Consider the following 12,456-nt stretch of genomic DNA (forward strand, 5'->3'; position numbering starts at 1 on the left):
ATGAGGCTCAGCTGTTGACATGGGAAATCAGCTAGAACAAGGACTCCCAGCCCTGGCTGCTTGTCAGAATCATGGGGAAGGCGGGAACACGGGTTCCGGGGCCTGACTGTCAGGGTTTGAGTCCTGTCTCCATCACGTACTAACTGAACAAATGTGGGTAAACTTCCATCATCTGTAAAATAAGGACCATCAGAGTACCCAACTTCATATTGTTGTTGAGATGATTGAGCTTTTTATTGTGGAAAGCATGAGGAACCATTTCTGGCAACACTGCAGTAGGTGCATGTAAATGCTAACTAACAGTGACCCTTGTCCCCTTCTTGTCCCACAAACATGCAACACATCATAGGTGAGAAAATGGACTCACTGGCTCCCCGTGGGGCTCTTCTGACCCGATCGCATGTACCTTCTGCTCATTTTTCTTTGTAGCATTAACGCTGATATAAAAAATAATGCATTTATCAATGGGGTTGCAATTCTACTTAGAATTGTTATAAAATATAGGAACACCCTACAATATAAAAAGGATAAATAAATCATGTACTTCCAGCAAAGACGGTGAACTAGATGTGCAGATTAGAGTCATAGAAGGAAAGCCAGTCATGATTTTGGCAACTATGGTTATTTTACATATACTGTATTCACTGGGAAATCTACAGAACCTCGAGATTTATTTTTCTTTGGTATCAATTCTAGAACCCTATCATATGTCAAAGAGTTTCCCAGAAACAGGGAGAGAACATTATTGAAGTATGCTTTTCCAGGCAGGCACAGGTGATTCTGAATGAGAAATTGAATATTACAATTTAATGAGGAAAGGAAAACGAGGCGTCAGGAAATGGAGTGAGGGGCACTCCATGACTTTTCCCTCTCAGAGAAGGAGATGAATAGTCATTCTTGTAATACCTCCTAAGAGATGATGAAAGAAGGGACTAGTCACACTGCTGGGTTCAAATCATTGCTCTGCCACTTGCCGAGCGAACTTAGGCAGTCACTTACTCCCTCTGCAGCTCAGCTTCCTTCCCTAGAAAACTAGTATGATAATGATACCTCCCTCATAAAGATAATGTATGTAAGCTCTTGAGCCTAGTGCCTGGAGCTTAATTATCCCAAACTGTTACCTCCTAATTCTTTGCTGTAATGTCTTATATCAACTGACGTCTGAGATGTGGGACAAGTTACACCAAGTTGGTGGTCTGGATCACTTTGCTGAATCTAAACATTTTCAGTAAACCTATAGTTTTTTCCCATTTCTAGATGAACAGTGGCCTTCAAGAAATAAGGAAATTGCTTTGCTTGGGAACTTGTATTTCACGGATGTGTACTGACTGCCTGATGCCACCAAACCAGTTCCCCCAATTAAAATAACCCTGTTAGCATCAGCATGTTCTGTTCATCATTTCCCTCTCTAGCCACGAGGCTGCTGCCTGAAAGTATGGGCTGCACCCCTGGGGACTGGGACCCTCTTGTGAAGGGATACTTGAGGAAGTTAAAGTTACCTCCATTGCCTGACATTCCCCCACACCCTGCAATCAGCACGTTGTTCAAACCTTGCAGCTTGTAGCCTGGGAGCCACTGTGAATTCCTGCCGTAAATGGAGTTTTCCTTTCTGCTGCACCTCCAGTTTGTTGTGAGCCTTATGTTGGCATGATGGCCATAGGGAAATTGCTCACGTCATATGTGCCCACATGCGTGCACACTCCTCAAAAAGGGAGAAGGGCAGCAGCTTCTCTTAGCCTTGACTTAGTTTCTCTTGACCCCGGAGTTCAGGAAAACAAAGCTGAAATGAAGAAACTCGGCAGCCAAGCTGAATTCACCAGTTTGGGAAAATAAACCCAAAGAACCTTTGGCAACATAGAGTGCTAAGGACACTGGGTTGCCTCACCAGGCTGTTCAGAGTCTACTTCTTACCCCCAATCCCTACCCCCCGCTCGGAGCCTTCAGGGGCAACAAACATGTGTAACACCAGCCTTCCATTCCCTCCCACGCCTGCAAATATTCTGATTCGTATCTTGATCATTCTACTTCCCAAAGGCGTGCTTGAGATGGGGCCGGAGGAAAGCATAACCATAAATCCCCACACTCGGGGCAAGGTGATAATTAAAAGCATTCTCCACAATGATGTGATCTCTGATGCCAAAAGGGAGGCAGCTGGGACAGCGGAGAGTCATAGAATTCCTGGGCGCGGGCCCCGGCTCTGCCGCTGGCCAGGTGGCTTCCAGTTGTCAAGTCACTTCTTTGTGTACAGAATGGAAATAGTGATTATCCCAGTGTTGCAGGATGCAGAGAAGCAGTACGTGCTCATGTACTTGACGTTGAATTCATCGGTGCGCTTAAGTGCTCTGGAGTTTTCACAGCACCTGAGGCTTCTACCTGCTGTCCCATGTTATTCTCTTTACTCCTTTACTTACACTTGTTCCTATTGTCACTAAAGAAACAAAGGGAAACTTGAACTCCAAAAGTTGAGCTACGTTTGCCATCTAGAAGAAATGCAGGTCATGGATCCCGACTGAGGGACCTTAATGAGGGTCTCTGCCTGCGTGGGGCCCAGGGCCCCGTCACTGCTCTTGTCCTGTGTCATGCCATGTGCTGTCAGTGCCCCTCCTCCACCTTGTGAATTAGGGTTTGAGGTAGCTCTTCTATGAGTAACTCTGACTGGGTGAATTATGGCATTTTTAAAGAGCATTTACATCTCTCCTCTATTCCCCTTGGAAAGAAGGGTGTGGGGATAAAGTGAGCACATAGGAGTCTTAACAACTGGGCCAAAGGGCATTCGCCAGAGTGGTGTCTTTTGTGGTGAAAAGGACACAGAACCACATCACAAGATACCAGGTGGGGATTTTCTAATGCAAACGTGCCCATGACTGTACGCAGACCATCCATGGGATCTTAGAAGTCTGCAGTTGCAAGCAAAACAGCAAATGCCTAATGGATCTTTTTTTTTTTTCTTCAAACTTTGGGGTATACAGGGATCATCTGGGACAGTAGACTCTTAGGCCTCACCCCTCAGAGATTCTGGTTCATTAGTGGGGTGGGGACAAGGAGTCTGCATTTTAAAAAGTAAACCAGGTGATTCTGATACATAAAGACACATATAAAATAATACCCTAGAAATTTCTCTAGAGAGCCAGGCCCATGTCCTGATTTTATTTTGTTTATCCTCACCTGAGGACATTTTTTTCATTACTTTTAAAGAGAGAGAAAGAGAGAGAAACATTGATGCAAGAGAGAACTATCGATTGGCTTCCTTCTCATATGCACCTTGACCAAAGATCAAACTCGCAACCTGGGCACATACCCTGACTGGGAATTGAACCCATGACCTTTCTTTTTATCCATGATATGATGCTCCAGCACACCAAAGCACACCGACTAGGGCCTATGTCCTAATTTTATATCAGAGACCCAGTTCAACTCTTAGGCCAACCCCTTTTTTTTTAAGAAAAAGAGTTTAAACATACATAAAACTTCCAAAGAAAGTTTAGTGAACTCCCATATACCTCTCACCTGCCTTTTGCTACATGTGCTTTATCTCATATTATTGTTATCAATATATTTTTATTATATTAATTTATTATTATTATCTTTGCTGGGCCATTTGAGATTCAGTTGTGCACGTCATGATCCTTCATCCCCAAGTACTTGAGCATTTATCTTCTAAGGACAAGAACTTTTCTTACATAACCACAATCAGGGCTCTCACCCCGGAAATTCACACTGATAGAATACCATTATCTAACATGCCAGCCATATTCAGACTTTTCCAGGTGTCCCAATAATGTCGTTTTGGCAATTCAGAGTTTTAAAAAAAAAAAATCCAGAGACCAGTCAAGGATTAGACATTGCATTTAGTTGAAATGTCTCTTTTCATTAATGATATTTTAAGCCACTGGCGTTTTCACAGAAATGTTTTTCTTTAGGAACAGATTTTCTGATAAACAACATTTTTGTTTCCTTCTGTCCCTGTTACTTGCAAAGAGCTGGTGAACCAGGGCCAGCCTGAAGCAAAAGCAGATGTCCCTGGGCCCGGCTATGCATCAGCCTAGGCCTCTCGGGTCCTGCGTTTGCCTGGTGCTGATTTCCCAAAGACAAACCCCATGGCGTTAGTGTGTTCCTTTGCTCTTTTGGTCAAGTGGTCTATCACCTGGCTTACTCGTTGTACAGACCAATTCCTTGGGTATGTAAAACTACCAACGGATATGTCACTTTTTTACTCTTCCCCACTTTCTCCAAAGGCAATGGGCTGTATGCACACATCTGAGCGTGATTCTTTTCCCAGCAGACAAGACAATAAACAATCTGAAATCAGAATAAGATATTATCAGAATAAGTATTTCTTCTGCTTCAGCCGGGGGGGGGGGGGGGAGTTACTTGAAAAAATATCCAGTGGCCCAAAAATGAGATGATGACCATATCAGAATCCAGCTGCCTCAGATTCTGCAATGGGGGTAGATAAGCGGGGCTCATCCCATGATGGCTGACTGGCATGATTGGAGGAGTTCACTTACACACAGTGAGGAGCCAGAACACACTGCTGTGAAAGAAAACCTGTTTCACATAAGTGTCTTCCTAGCTTATATTGAATGAAGCCTAAATTCAAAAAGAAAATGCTTCAGATTGATTCCCTTAAATGGCTGGGTTTTGGTTTTCTTTGTCTTGTTTTGTTTGTATTTACTTAAAGATAGTATGTGTTTCCTCTGGTGAGTGAATTTATTTTTAATGAAAGAGTTCTCTTCAAAGGGTCAGGAGACCTAGGTACAGGTCACCATTCAGGATTATTTTTCCCCTAAAATAGAAGGTAGCAGGAGGAAAGCTGTATTATTGTTGGAGAAAGGATTCAGAGCCAGAGGCCTCCTGGGGGATGTTGGAAGCTGAGCCAGGTGGAGAGGAAATTGTTTCTTTCTATTCAGACACCCTAGTTCAAGCCTGTTGTTTTCCTAGCTGTCTTTGAAGAAGGCCCTGGCTGTCACTGCAAACATAGCAGAGAAGTCCCATACAGTATCCCCTGTAGAATCTTTGGTCAGTAAATGAGATGGATCTAGACTGACCATTTTCTTATAGGGTGAGCATCCCCATGCTGACTTGGGACATTTTGCTACATGGTATCCCTGTAGGGTTGCCATACGTCTTGGTTTGCCCAGAATAGTCCTGACTTATCTGTTACCCCAATATAATTATTAAAATGTCCCAGTTTCCCTTTCAAAAGTGTCCTGGTTGGAATGATAACTTGTATAACTGTTCTAAGGCTCTGGGAAAGTTAAAGTACTTTCTTCCCCCCACAAAAGCCAACTGAGTTATTTCAGCGGTTTGTGCTGGTGCATACTAATCTATCCTAGTGAATAGCTAACTCTGTCTCTATCTTTTGCTATAGAGAAATAATCCATCCTTGACTCTTTATTTCAAAGGTTCTGACTGCTCCACCTTTTCATGTCTTCTTCATATTTCTCACCTTCCTCAATAACAAGTTTTATGGAAACTTGGATGAGTCTAGGTACTTTGTGTAAGTAAAGACTCTGAACTGTATTCACCTCTAGCCAGGAGACATTGGAAATGAAAATTTCCGCTTTACCAACGTGAAGGAGCCTTATTCTTTACCAGGCCAGATGCCTTCCTCAGTGGGCAGATGATATTGAGGCAGTTATTATGTGGTTTTATGCCTCAGATCCTTGGTTTGTAAATCTGAAAGAAGACTAATAGCTTTAAAGTATTTTGAGAATTTCAAAGCTCTGAAGATTATAAATAACAAAAGATTTTTTTTTCTCATCTAAAATGGCAGCACAGAGACTGCGGTTGCTTGCTTAATAGATAGCGTGTGGTCCCTGGGCCATTTGCAGCTGATGGGTTTTTTCCAGTGCTCTATTTATAGAGCTAGGTCAGAAATATCACTTCCGTTGGAACTTGACCTACAGACCATTGTCAATTGTAGAGGCCTAAGGAAGTAGAGTGCACACTTAATACAGCTGGTTCACAGGTTCAGTTAGTGAACCACAAGCCCCCAAGGAAATTAATTTTGCTGGAGGATAGATGTCTGAGTCTATGTGATACCTTTGTCCTGTGGCCTCACAGAGCTTGTAGGTCATCTTGAATGCTTCTTCGAGAAATAGCCTATGCCAGGAAGTCTTCCTCCCTGTTTTATACCCCATTCACCCTCTTTAACATTAGTTGCTGAAATTCTGTCTTTCTGCGTTGAACAGAGCAAGCGCTAATGATCCACTTACAGAGGTAGTCTAAGATTACCTGGGAAGTTTAGGACAAAGCAGATCTAAATATTTCTCTACTTCATCTTTCCTTGGGGGCTACGGAGATTCTCAGTCACTTCTCCAATTCAAATGAATGACCCAACAAAAAATATATCCTGAAGCTCAGCAGCTTCCATAGCCCTGGTTTTAAACAGGAGACACTGAATTTAATGGATGATAATTCCCTTCTAATCTCTACTCTCTTGCTCAGACTCCCATCTTTCAGCTTTGTTATTATTCTGAAGTTGTGTTCACTAGGACTTGGCCACTGGCCAACAAATGTTTACCTATCATAAGGGTTTAGTAGGTAGGACAGACTAAGAAACAGCTTCATCTGGAGAGAAGTCTGCTCCCAGGAAAAGCACCACATGTCTGTACTCTCTTCAGGCTTAAGTGATTGCTGGGTCAGTCACAGCCATTCAAAGATAGCTGATGGAGTACAGCAGCAATTTTCACCTGGTGTGCCACAAAAAATTTTAAAACATGTAACACCTGACTGTTTAGTCAGGGCACTGACCTCTTTTCCCTACGATTGTCCAATTAAAAAATGACAACAGCTAACACAATAATAGCCAATCAGTGTGAATGCCCTGTCTCAAACCAGAAGTACATAGGCCATATAATAGAGTTACATCATATTGGTCATGTTGTCTAATATGGTTGCATCTGATTGGTTAATTCTTGGTACCAAAAATCCTTATATACAAGTTTAGACATCTGATTTTTTAAAAAATCACTTTGTAGCAAAAAGGGTGGGTAATTACTATTAGTATCTCTTTTTGTAAATCAACCAAAATTGTACTTATTATTTTTGTCAGATTGGCAAAAAATATATTTTTTGGCGTGCCCCGGAATTTTAGTAATTAGTTTATGTGTGTCATGAGATTAAAAAAAAGGTTGAAAGTCACTGGAGTAGAGCCTTCTTAAACTTCCAGGAAAAAGGGAGGTCCAGAATGAAGAACTAATTTCTTGTCATCAAAATACCAGAGATTCAAAGTTCTTAGTACAGGCAGGAACTTTTGAGATCATTTTGAACAACCATTTCTTGTCATGGCTGAGGATGCTGAGGCCCAGGGAGGTGAAAATACTGGTCATGACCAAGGCCTACGCTGACATTCTTTCTCCCATCACTCTCCTTCTCCCACCTGGTCTCTCTAACAGCCCACATCTAAGTCAGAAACAGAACCCCAGGTCCTGTCTCCTAGCCAACAGCTGACCAGTGCTGTCATGTGTTGTATAGGACATGCTTTAGAACCTGAAGACAGGAGATAAGGAAGAGAACGTCAGTTCCAATGGTAACATACCATTTTCCCTTTCAGTCTCCAAAATTTATTTTTTATTATTATTTCCTCTTTCCAGTTTCAATAAGTGCCTTTCATCTGAAGGGATAGGAGGGACCATTTATCCAGAATATCCAGCCCTCTTAAGCCCTGAATTTTTCCTTCCCCTGTGTTCCTATTCTGGAAGGCACTGCTCTGTTTATACTTTATTTTAACATGGAAAAGCCTATTCTTTTAAAGTTGACTTTTTTGCTACACAGCAGACACTTTTATGTTAGGTACTGGAGATTCAGTTTGACCTCCTAGAAATGCTTAACCAGAGGAGCCATAAATTGAAATGTTTACAGAGAAGAAGCTTCCTCATTGAAGGCTCCCCAACAGGCCCCTTCTAAATACTGACACGGGTTGGTACCAAAGGCCCGTTACCTTTCTGGAAATCAAGGCTGCATAGCAACCTGATTATCCTCCTCCAGTCTGATTGCACAAGACTGCACACCCTGTGTGTACACAGCAGAGAGAAAGCCCCTTGCCTTGTGAGAAATTTGTCTTCATAACCTACTCCCACTCCAAAGGAGTGGGGAATTGGATCCAAAAGATAGTACGTAGTTATGAAGGAGATTCCAGAATCCAAATCCTGTTGTTTTAACCACTTCATTACAGAACTTTACTAGCTTGCCTCATTTTTAGCAGAATAAACAATGTAGAAGATGATGATTAAACCTCTTTTTCTTCCCGTAGTTTATCTATAGTGTTTGATCATCATTGTTTCTGTTATTTATACATACCGAGCGAGTACCTTCATCTAAGGGTCACCGAGAACCTTCGGTTGCCTGGAGGCAAGAATTATTATTCACATTTTACAGATGGGTAAGCAAACACAGAAAGAGAACATGCTTTGACTTACCTAAAAGAGACTCTGAGAGAGTGGGGAATGAATGTTCCCACAGTCTTTTTTAGAGAGACCTGACTTCACAGTAAATCAATTAGATCTCTCTATCATTTATTCAGATACTTCTACAGGCTCAATCCTGTGACAATGAAAAATCCCCAATAATAAAAATATTTTTAAAACCCAGCTCATTTATTTGATTCTTTAAATTTGTGTTGAAATCAACCAAATTCCAGCACAATGAAATCATATTGCCTTGGCAGGTCTAAATATCACAGTCATCAAAAAGGAGGGAGCAAGTGCCCCAATTTTTAGAATTTCCGCTTAAAATGAGCATAGAGAAGATTCACTTATCTGTTTCCTGACCAATTAGGTCATTGGGTAGGAAATCACCTTTTCTGAAAAGCCAGTAAGCAAATTCCTTCTACCTTAAATTCCTCATAAACAGCATGAATGATCATTTATACCAGCCCTCACACTGGAATGCTTCAAAGCCAAGACATGAGACCATTGAGTTTTCCAGTTGAAAAAAAGTTACAAGTTTATAGTGACTGACAGCTTCCCCACTTCTCTTCTCCCAATTCTCTTTCAAGTGATTCTGCCACCTGTAAGCACCCTTCATTTGTTTCCATATTTGAGACCCTGTTAAGTGAAATAACTTTCTAATCCTGATCAGATTGTTAAACCTTCAACCAGAGAGGGTCAGTTTTAGGCCACGTGATTGGCATACACCCAGCTGCCGGGCCAGGTCAGCAAGGCGGAATGAATACCTTGCCTAGCCAGTGCGTGCTCGTCCTTCTGGAAACCCCTTGCCCTGGGTTATCACTGCACATCAGGAAAGAGGAAGCTGAGTATGGAGCCTAAGTGAGGCGGAGTTGAGATGAGTGATAACATGCTCACAACGCACCCCTTAGAGTCTTCCCCAAGATGGGCCTTTGGGCTCTTCAGGACCTTCCTGGGGGCCTTCCTGGCTGGCAGAGCAGCAGGCTATTGGACACAATGAGCCCAGAGAAAGCTCATTGGAGAAGAGGTTAAGGTTCTGTCAGCCTGGTCTCCAGTGCCGGTTCTGTCATTACCCAACCATGTCACTGTGGGGTAGTTAATCTCTTAAAGACTTAGTCTGTCAATAGGGATGATATCACCTATCTCATAGAGTGGCTGTGGGGATGTAAAAACATGGAACTAAGATTTGAAGCTCAAACAAGAAGAAAGGGCTCCCATATAAAGGGCTTACTTAGTGCTTAGTGTATAGTACTAAAAATATTGTGTTTCATTGTCATTAACATTCAAGGCCTTGCTGTTATTGCTCTTGTAGGTGGCTTAATGTCTGTAAGCACACCTGAAAATTTATCTCTTCAAACTTGCTTGCTCAAGGTTTCCACTAAGAACTTTCCCATGGGCATTGGCACCCATGGCCTTAGATAGGACCTGAACTTACCTGTCCAGACAACAGCAAAGTATATGGTACTTTTAAACACTGTTTAGGAACATGGAGGTCTTTCAGTAGAGGCTACTGGCCCAATGTGGCTCTGGTTTCTGAAAGCATTTCCTAGAAGCTAGGACGCTCTTTTATTACTAAGAAAAATTTTTGAGTGTTTCACTAATTAACATTTTCTAATGATTCACAGGTAACATTTCCCTGGCAAACTGTAAAGCTCAGCCTCACGTCATCCTATCACTTATCAGACATCTAAGCAACAAGCTTCTATAGTTTGCTTGAAAAATGCAAACCTATTAATTTTAGGTTAAGCAAAATAGAATTAAGAATATAGCTCTGCTGCTAAAATAAGTATATAGCATGGTTCAATGTTTAATAAGAATAACTTATTAACAACTTTTTTTTTTTTAACCAGTATTTAGTAAGCATTCTCTGTGTCTTAGACCTTGTATTAAGTGATTCAGGCAAACCAGCACAAATCAGACATGGTTTGGCTGTTTTGAAATATAGATTGGGGGTGATAAGAAAAGCACACAAGTTACAGACCAAAGAATAGAAAATGGCAGTAATATGAGAGTGAAAATAATATGGCTGTTTGAGGTGGAAAGCATTATTTCTGTGGTGACCAGGGAAGTGGCATGAAGGCGGTATTCTTGAAGGCTATTTGTGGACATAGAGGCATGCCCGGTGTGGAGGGGCTGTGGAGAAGAAGTGATAAATTGGATCAAAATCTACATGAAGTGGGATGGAGTAAAGAGGTATAGAAGAGCCTCGAATGCCAGTCTTAGGAGTTTAGAACCATTTGAAGGCACTTGGGGGCAATGGGAAGGTTTTGAGCATGCTGATCGTAAGTAGCAGGGGAGTGAGCTTTGATGTGTGCTTAGGGAGGTTAACTCAGCAGTAGAGCAGAGGATGGGCTTTCAGTAGGGAAAGACTGAGAGTGGCATGGAGCTCAGGCAGGAAGCTAGAGCAACGTCCCCAAGTCAGAGCTAATGTCTGATCAAAGGTTGGGGTAGGGAAGATGGAGGGTAGGGAAGGGATGCAGGTGTGATTTTACAGTTAAACCAGTAGGACTTCTGCCATTTATTGGAAGTGAGGAGTATAGAAGTTTAAAAATAGATCTGAGGTTTCAAACCAGATTAAGTGGAAGGCCAAAAACAGGGACAAAGAAAGAAGAGTAAGTTTCCATGGGAAGATAGAAGCTTTACTGGAAGATTGCGAATTTACGGTGCTAAAACTCATGACGTCAGGCTTACAGTTCTTGTGGTTCAAAACGGAGGACAGGTGTAGAAGCAAGTCAGAGATTGAGACAAAGGCCTAGAGATTGTCCATATAGAGCAGACAGGGCAAGCTTCATGTGAATGGGTCACATCGGACTCACAAGCATGCGTATCTGTGTCTTTTTGAAAATTAAATAATTAAACCAGCATTTAAAAACCAGGAGATTGTACTTAAAATATTGATTTCTGGCTTCTGTTTTAAGAAGCAAAAGAGGTGACAAACTATGAACTCATTTTGTCACATGATAACAGCAGTTGGAGCTGAACAGGGGATTTCCCCTGGAGATCCTAGATGAATTCTCTAATTCACCACAGTCTCTACTACTCCCCATCCTCTCCTAACACTTAAGAGTAAACAGAAGTAGATTAATGGTTGCCTAGGGCTGAGGGCAGGAAAGAAGGGCCAGAGGCTTACGGTTAAGGGATGTGGGGCTTCCTTTTGGGGAGATGAAATGGTCTGAAGTTGGTTGTGGTGATGGCTGAACAATTCTGCATACAGTAAAAACCATTGAACTTTAAATGGGTAGACTGTATGATGTGAGAATTATTTCAATAAAGCTGTTCTATAAAAATGCAAAAAAGAAAAATCAGTCACTTGTGCCCTTGCTGTGCTGGTGTTCTTATAGCAGAAAACATTTCTCTGTTATTGTGTCTCTATCCAGAAAGGGAAAATGAAAAATAGACTGAGATTTTTAAAAAGAAAAATGGGTGAGCGTGCATCTTTTTTGTGATAGTAAAGAATTTCTACATGTTAAAATGCAAACACCTGGCCTCTGTATTGATTTATTTCTTAGCCACTGAAGGCACTTGGTCATTAGGAAAAATTTTGATCATGTCCAGCTCCCTGAAGTCCACCCGCTAAGTAGAGAGGGAGAAGAAAAATAGAAGGGAAAGCATTCAACGTGGCAGAAGAAGCAAAAGAGGCCACACTCTCGGATGTCAAAGGAGGGGGAAGCTTTATCAACTGCTGACAAGAGGTCAGGGAGGTTGAGGACAGAGAAGTCAAGAAATTAAAAAGAGACTGTCCAATGAGAGGGCTCAGAGCAATGGGGCCAGAATGGAACACAGGCGCAGACGACCAAGTATTGTTCAGCAGTTAGTATTTCATCCTCAGGCACAAAGGATGGTATGTCTCCCTAAGATAAGCCTGGGATTCCTCCCATGGCCCTGCCAAACGTGGGCACAGGAGTTCAGAGGAAATCTAGATAAGATGGCCCCTGTTAGTCTGCCTCTAAGAAGGAAGAAGAGGAGGCGAGCAGGAATGGTTTTCTCCTGGTGATGTCGAGAGGCATCAGTGAAGCTCTGGAGGTGTAAGATGGTAGCTGAAGTA

The 12,456-nt window shown here is 42.1% G+C and overlaps 1 protein-coding gene across 1 annotated transcript in view; it reads left to right on the plus strand.

Annotated features, from left to right (window-relative positions):
• The window catches only part of RAD51B (RAD51 paralog B), a 556,308-nt gene that overhangs the window by 458,584 nt on the left and 85,268 nt on the right, over positions 1 to 12,456 (plus strand). The gene's annotated exons all lie outside the window — the stretch shown is intronic.

This window comes from Furipterus horrens, unplaced genomic scaffold (genome assembly GCF_987537825.1).
Source record: "Furipterus horrens unplaced genomic scaffold, mFurHor1.1.pri manual_scaffold_3, whole genome shotgun sequence".
Lineage (NCBI taxonomy): Eukaryota > Metazoa > Chordata > Mammalia > Chiroptera > Furipteridae > Furipterus > Furipterus horrens.